Source organism: Phalacrocorax aristotelis, chromosome 3 (assembly GCF_949628215.1).
Source record: "Phalacrocorax aristotelis chromosome 3, bGulAri2.1, whole genome shotgun sequence".
In the NCBI taxonomy this organism is placed as follows: domain Eukaryota; kingdom Metazoa; phylum Chordata; class Aves; order Suliformes; family Phalacrocoracidae; genus Phalacrocorax; species Phalacrocorax aristotelis.
In genome coordinates, this window is record NC_134278.1 from 15,683,590 (window position 1) to 15,691,491 (window position 7,902).

Sequence of the window (7,902 nt, forward strand, 5' to 3'; positions counted from 1 at the left end):
TATAAGGAAGTTTGCTAACCATTCAGATAACGCCAATGTTCACATACAGGATTTCACAACTAGGTTTACTCTCATTTATTTTCCAGTTGATAAAAAGCATAAATGTAACTAAATCAGGTTATAGGCATCGTCAGAGAAACTACATTGTTCAGCCAATACATGTACACGCTTGAAAAAGAAGGGGCTCTTAACAGAGATAATTGAAAGAGAAAAAAAACCTATGACATTTATTTTTAGCTACTCAGATGTAATTAAGGCTGATGTTTTGATAGTATTAAATAATGAGCTATGTTGATGTAAGAAGGTGCCATCATTCAAACTTAATCATGTGTCTCTATGTTTCTTGTGCCAAGTGAGTCCCTGAATTACTTAGGCAAATGATTGTAGAAAGTGATTCAACTGTTAGCTTAAATGCAGTTCTCACAAAGATTACATGGAAAAAGTGATAATTTCTCAACTTATGTGTTCCTTGTCTTTATGCTCCATCACATGCTTACTGGCATTGAATTACCTCTGACTGTAAGGTACTCAAAATTCTTTAATCAATATGTATGCAAATATATTAATGTTAAAGTTCCCAGATGTCATGGGTTAAATCCTTTACATGTCTTTCAGTTCTATCTTTGTAAATCAAACTGCCACCAGATTTCATCAAATGAGAACAGAGAAGATGCTAAAGGAAGATATTGTTTGTTTCATTGTTGCTGCTTATTAAAAGCATGGTGATAAATGTATGCTAGGCATTTACTTACTACTGGCAAAAATAGGTTTGTGCTTTATGTGATGTCACAAAGTTATTGATTCTGTTAGACAGCTGGAGTCTACTTTGCCTGATGCAGTATGAAATAAACAGTTAAATGAGTTAAAGTACGTAAAGGCAGAGTTCTCTTCTAAGGACATTGTTATCTGTTGTAATCAGCAGGGTTTGAACAGCAAAAGCACCACACTGCACTGAAAACCTCAGCCAGAATCCTTATTATCTGCAACATTATACTGGGAAGACTTGAGATATAAGGTGAGTTTGTAGAGCTGGCAGTTAGGAGGAGAAAGACATATTTTTTACTTCCCATCCAATTGTATTTGAAAAGTAGCAGAGTCACTGTGTAACCATAATAAAAGCTTCTTGTACAGTCACTTTCCATTCAGTCCTATATCAAACTTTACGAAGTATAGCAGCACCTTCAGTCTAGCTGAAAAGCTGAATTTTAATATTTTAACTCCCTATTTATTTGGGTTTTCTAAGATTTTTGTGAAATGTTGTTAGTAATATCTTACTAAACACAAAGGGAGTTCTTCTTATGCCCTCATTTTGCCAGTGATTCCAGTGGTAACAGCAAGGAATATTCTTCACTGTTTATTTTGAATCCCTTTTCTCTAATTCTGTCTTGCTTAAAAAACAGATCTTTCAGGAATTATAATTCTGAGAAGTCTTCTAGCCACCAGTTGGGAACCTTGGTTCCTTGAAAAAGTAGGAATCAGCTGTAAAATCATAGAGTCATAGAAATAATTAAGGCTGGAAAAAGGACCTCTGAAGGTCACATGGGCCAACCTCTCACTCGGAGCAGAACTAACTTCAAAGCTGATCAAGATGCTCAGGGCATTGGCCATTAAGTTTTGAAAATCTCCGACAGAAACTTAACAGTGATTCTGGCTTATCTACTCCAGTGCTTAACTACTCTCACTGTGAAAAATTTTCCTTGGTTGTTGTCAATATTGTGTCTATTTTCTTTTAACCTTCCATTGTACACTTGTGTACAGCACCAAAGCATTGCACAGCCCTGATCCTCCCACCATCTGGAAAAATAATTTGCTGAAGTCCATCACACCAGCTTTTTTTATTTTTACCCTTTATAGAAACCTGGATGTGAAGGATGAGGCATACTTGAATCTTATCTTGATGTGGATCTCAACAGATAAATCTAGCCCGTGAATCTCTCCAGTCTGCACTTCCATCTGGATTACATACAACTGTTTTCAGTCTTGTGGTGACACTCCCAGAAGAGCAGAGTGTGGAAGGATGGAGCATCTGGCAGACACCAACTAACTAGTCCGCTTAGGGATCACATTGCCAGTTTTGAAGGAGCCTGAGGTGAAGCACAGGGTCTAATAAAGCTTCTTCAAGCATTAACTAGAAAGAGTGTGAGGGGGAAGTTATCGGAAGTGATCAAGGGACGGATTAAACCAGTGGTGGAGGCTGAGAGCCTGAAGCTGGGCTGGCCAGAGGGAGATGGTGATGGTGGGAGCTCCCTCAGCAGCCAGAGGGCCTGGAAAGGGAAATAACCTGTGAAGAAGGAAGGAGGGCATTTTATTTTCTAGGGAAGACAAGCATATCCTTAGGGAGGGTTTCTGATCTGGTTATGATTTTGAGGGAAAGAACCATAATTTTTGTTCTTATTTGGGTTTAAACTGAACATTCTTGCTCTCCCCAGCAAACCCATTGGACCTGGTAGATTAGAAACTGCCAGCTCCACAGAAACCACCTTGAACAGGAAAAAATTCTCTGTGGTGAAAGTTCCCCTGAGTAGTCTCGAAAGTTTAGCCTTCCAGTTGCAGGTGTTCAGTGGTATCAAAGCAAATCAGCCCTTCAGTGACAACAGTGGCAATGGATTTTTATGTAGAGAAAGCAGCCTTTAGTCTTCTGTCCTGCCTGGTGCTACACTGACCAACTCATTCTTTTCTGGTGCGGTGGCCATAACTGCAATGAAATACTGCTCTTCCTGTCTCACATGCACTGTAAGAGCTCTTTGCTAATCAGCCTTTCCAAAATAGACGATTTAAAAACTTCTGTGTCTCCAGACCTTGTCATTATGGGTCCAGAAAGGAGAATGCATATCTGAGAGTACTGACAGGAAACCTTTGACCATTCAGGACTATCTAAAACTGGCCCAGTACAGTAATGACTGATGACTGTTAGTGCTTTGTGTAAAAATTACTAAATAGCCTCAGGCTTTGTTGGAGATTACTGCCCAGATAAAGGAGCCACAACAGGTCTTTAATTGTCAGTCTCACTGCTTCTAGTAATTTTCACTGGAATAAAAAGCAACTGATAGACTCTGTGGATAGAAAATCCATCAATCTTATTTAACATGAAACAATCCAGCAGTTCTGAGTCTTTTAACGATAAGTAAAACATATTCTTTCTTCAGGTGGCATTATGGCTGTTAATAGGAGTGTATCTACTTTTCTACCACCTCTAAACATGTCTTTTCAGCTGCTGTTGGTTAATCATAGTACAGTTTTACTGCTACAAGTCCCTTTGCAGTCCCCACAGGACATTCTCAATTGGAGACGTCTTACTGCATTGCTTCAGGTTTTTTTTTTCTAATTTTTTTTCCTGATAAATGTATAACCCTGAATGAGTTGTTGCCAGCTTCTTTACAAGATCCTTTTAAATGCTTTCCCTAGTGCTGGGAGCACATCTTTCTTTTTCTTTGTACAGTTTTTCCCCTTGACAACCAAAAACAACAATAATAAAAAGTGCCCAAGAGCTATTTTAATTCTTTATGGTTATTATAATTGCAGTTTTCATGGGATTTCCCTGCTGTTCCTTGGAAGCAGACAACAGTTTCCATATTGAAGCAAGTCTGTGGTACACAGTAAAAGAGTGTGAAATAGAATGGTGATGTTTTAGGTATAACCTCCATATTTATAAAAAATTATCACTTTATTGTGTTAAAATTAATGCCCTCCAATAACAGTTATGGCCTCCTATTGAGAATTTCATTTCCACTTAAATTCACAGTACCAAGCACAAGGTAATACTCATCTGGAGTATAAAGAGGTCAATGCCTACTGAATTTTTTAATAGAAGTATCTATCACCCTTTTCAAACCTATGTTTCTTTAAAAATCTAAGTGTGTTCAAAAAATCCTTCTGGAGACCATCCTGCTTGTTTAGGCTGCTGAATGCCTTTTAAAACATACTCAGTAGCAAAAGCAAGAATTAAAATTTCACACAAGGCCTGCTGTGTAATGTTTTGGTGGAAGTATTTAAGAATGGAAGAGGACTCAGGTTATTGTTATAGAGGACTTGAGAAAGAAATTCAGAACAGTAACTCAACAGATTTATTAAGATGTCACTTTTGGGTTTCTTGGTCATTGAGTTACTGAAGCTTAGAAAGTCATAGCAAAAATATTTTAGTTCATATCACTGTAATACAACTGAAATGTATTATTTCTAGCAACATCTTAATATGACAATTATTAATAGCTACCTTTTTAAAGAGGTAGCATTTGACCGAAAAGCAAAGTTTTAACAATGAATACTTCAATCTGTTTGTATTCTGATCGATTTTAAAATAATTTACTTGCCATAAATATTCTGTTATAATTCTCCACCAAACATCTGCTGTTTTTTTTTTGTAAAAGCTATCAGCACAAAAGACCAAACTGTGATTCTGTTGTCTGTGAATAGCGGTACTATGGTAAACAACAAAAGTGGTAAATACACCTGTTGGGCAAGCTCACCTGTTTTGCTATAGAATTGGTTATTACCCCTGTTGCCCAAATCAGATCACGATGTCTGTGTTTACCTTCAGTTGTACCGCACTGTAGCATCTTACTTTGCTGTTCCATGGTTGCTACTCATGCAAAATTGCTGTTCATTAAGAAAGGCAGCAAAATTTGGCCTCAGGGACTGAAACATTGTTATGAAATGCATTTTCAAAGGAGCCTATACTAACCTCTGAATTGGCCCTGAGTTATTTTCAGGTGTGAAACTGCATTCACCAAAAGCCAGGGCTAGCCTCATTTGGTGCATAGGAATAGTTACATATGTTTAATTTGGTGTCATGTTCTGTGAAGTACATAAGCACAGAGATTTTGTGGGTCGTGAAACACTGGCACAGGTTGCCCAGAGAGGTTGTGGAGGCCCCATCCCTGGAAACATTCCAGATCAGGTTGGACGGGGCTCTGAGCAACCTGATCTAGTTGAAGATGTCCCTGCTCATGGCAGGGAGGTTGGACTAGATGACCTTTAAAGGTCCCTTCTCTCCCAAACCATTCCATGATTCTGTTATTTTCATCCTTCTCTTTTTTTTTATAGGCAGCAGGAAAGTCACCTTCATTTCTGTGGTACAAGAAGAGCACGCTGACATTACTCACAACTCTGGAATTGGTCATCTTTCTGAACAGTGGATCTGAGCCTTGGTCCCTATGCAGGCCAAATACCAAGACAGGAACAATTCCTCTTGAATAAGTACATCTCAAAGAAAGAAAAAGTCTTGTTCTCCAAACATTTCTATAATTGATATTTATGTGTTTATATGTGAGCTTTTATGGCCATCCTGAAAGGAATTCTTGGGTATTTTTCTACAGATATTTTCATACATGTCTGGAAGTCAGATACTTTCAGAGTGGGTGGTAGATGAGATTTAATGGAGCATGGCAAGAAAAGACAGAAAGCAAAGAATACCAGATAAGCTGTAAATTATGTGGATAAGAAATGTATATTTATTCCAGATTGACTCAACAACTATATAATTTTAGATGATATATTGAGTTTGAGCTGACTATCTCCCAAATGAAAGGAGTAAGTCTCTATGGCTTGAGCTCAAAACTGTAGGCTCCTTTACTGGGACAGTAATAGGATCATATCCTTTGTGGTTCAGGCATGGGGGAGAAGATGAGGGAAACTGATCTCTACAAATGTTCTGTGCAAAAGATTATTCCACACAGTGTTTGCTGGAAACAGCCTACGGGCTGGAGCTGCTGGGGAGGTCATACAGGTTTCCAATTCAATGTTTCTGCTCCAGATTGCCAAAGCAGTTGAGTGACTGAGCTTTAACTTGGATCCGTGAATAATAGTCTCCAAAGGACTTTATATTGCCTGGGGATGCCAGGGTCCTTGGCACCTGGAGACTTATATTCTTCTGTCCCAGTGCACCCAATGGACATTAAGAGGGGACAGTTTTACCATTGGTCTGCTGGAGACTCTTTCATATGAGGAGCAGAAGTTACCCTTGGAAGCTGGAACCATCACTACTAAATACCAAACCGTCTAAAGAGCTACAATAGAGAGCTTCTCTGAACAGACGTATTTTTAGCTGTTCGTTCCAACTGTGGTGAAATTATGCTATGCAGAAGCATTACTTAATCAGGTTTGATTGTAGCCACAGCACAATTTAGTCTCTTTCATATACTGCCGCCTAGTCTAGACTACTAGCTCACACAATATTAATGCGATACAGATTAAAAGAATGTTGTTGGAAAATACTGAAAGCAATCCTTGTTTATGTTCCACTCCTACTAAAACTGAAATTAAAATGTCTATTCTTCATCTACTGAATAGTCACTTCAATAGTATTCATTTAAAGTCGCCTAAAAATTCTTAGATCAACATTCTGCAGTTGTAGGTTAAAGAGAAAGGGATTTAATTATGCTATTTTCCTGAACCGAGAAACTACTGCATGAAATTTCTGTTGGGATAGAAGGGAAAGAAATTAATAGATTCCCTTGTGTTTATTATGGGTTTTGTTCTCTTTCCATGAATATTCTAGGAAGCAAGATAACAGAAAGTGACTTTCATATAAATCTTGAGTATATTCATGAGAAACTGATTCTGAATTCTGAACAGCAAATATCCATACAAGGAACATGAGTCTGTAAGAAAAGAGCCCTCTTTCCAGTGCATTTTATTCTGTGAGACAGATTATGTATTTGTGCTTATCTGAAGGCTGAAGGCCTCTTTGCCAGAACAAATTATTCATTGAAATAGTTGCATTTAGTCTTCCAGGGCTTTGGCCTAAAAGAATGAATCTAGCTCCCATAGGAATCAATGACTCCGAATTATGCCCACAGTCTGATGTTCCTGAAACTAATATTGCATGAAAGTGCAGAGGAGCTTCTTTTGGGGACACAAAAAAAAAAAGAAAGCTATGACAAAATTTTTGGAGGGATACAGAAAAGAATAAAAATCATTCTGCGAGTTCTTTAGGGTTGTAGGATTTTTTTGTTTATTTACTTTTCTTTAGGGTAGACAATTACTATGTAAATCTTTCTAAGGACTAAAAATCCCCTTTATTAGATAGTTTTAAGAATAGGTGTTATGAATTTTATGAACAGGATCAAATATTCCTCAGCAGCAATTCTGCTGACTCAGCATAGGGGAGGTAGCAAGAGTTTCCCAGACAGTTTCCTCGCAAAGGGAAAGAGAGTTTGGGAAGGCTCATATAACACCAGTTCCTCTAGGTGTCCAGAACAAAAGGCAGTTCTCCAGCCACAAAAATATGGATGATAACAGCATTGGGAAACTGGTCTTGCATTGTTAAAATAAAGAATAAGATCTTAAAAATATATAAGGTATGGGTCAGTCATCAGAGCATGAGACTTTTTTTAAGATTACTTTTTTCTTTTTTTTTTTCATAACTCTTTTACCCGTATGTTCAAAGTTTTCTTTTGCTATGCTGAAGGCTAGAAACTTACTTCTGGAGAACAGAAAGAAAGAAGGTATCAAAACACCTAAATCCAAATAAAAGAGTTTTAAAAAGATAAAACAGTCAGTGACACTATTCTGATCACAATACACAATTTCATGTGGTTGTCTTTCTTACATGTAAAGAATAGACTGAAGTAGACTTGGTAGTAGTCTACATTATGTATAACAGAAGATTTCTGATAGCAGACAGCTCTTTAATGACAAAAAAAACCCACCAAACAGTATGGTTAAATAGTTGGAATCTTGAATTATCAAATTCAGTCAAGAAATGACCCTACAATGTGGCAATTTCTCTGCGATGTGAAACCTGATAATACCTGGGTCTTTAGTATATATGATAATGGAAAGTTAAGTTTAAGGGCTTAACTTTGTAACTAGCTAGTGGTGACATTTTTTGCCCTAAAATCTGGACATGCAGCTTCCCTCTGAATATAAAATCTAAGATGATGTGAAAGACCTGAAGACCTC

The 7,902-nt window shown here is 37.6% G+C and overlaps 1 long non-coding RNA gene across 1 annotated transcript in view; it reads left to right on the forward strand.

Moving 5' to 3' along the window:
* LOC142055721 (uncharacterized) overlaps positions 1-6,666 on the forward strand; it is a 31,409-nt gene extending 24,743 nt beyond the window's left edge. Inside the window, exons 2-3 of the long non-coding RNA XR_012660005.1 lie at positions 1,855-2,089; positions 5,044-6,666. This is a non-coding gene — a long non-coding RNA (uncharacterized LOC142055721). The remainder of the gene's footprint in view (positions 1-1,854; positions 2,090-5,043) is intronic.
* Positions 6,667-7,902: the final 1,236 nt, after the last annotated feature.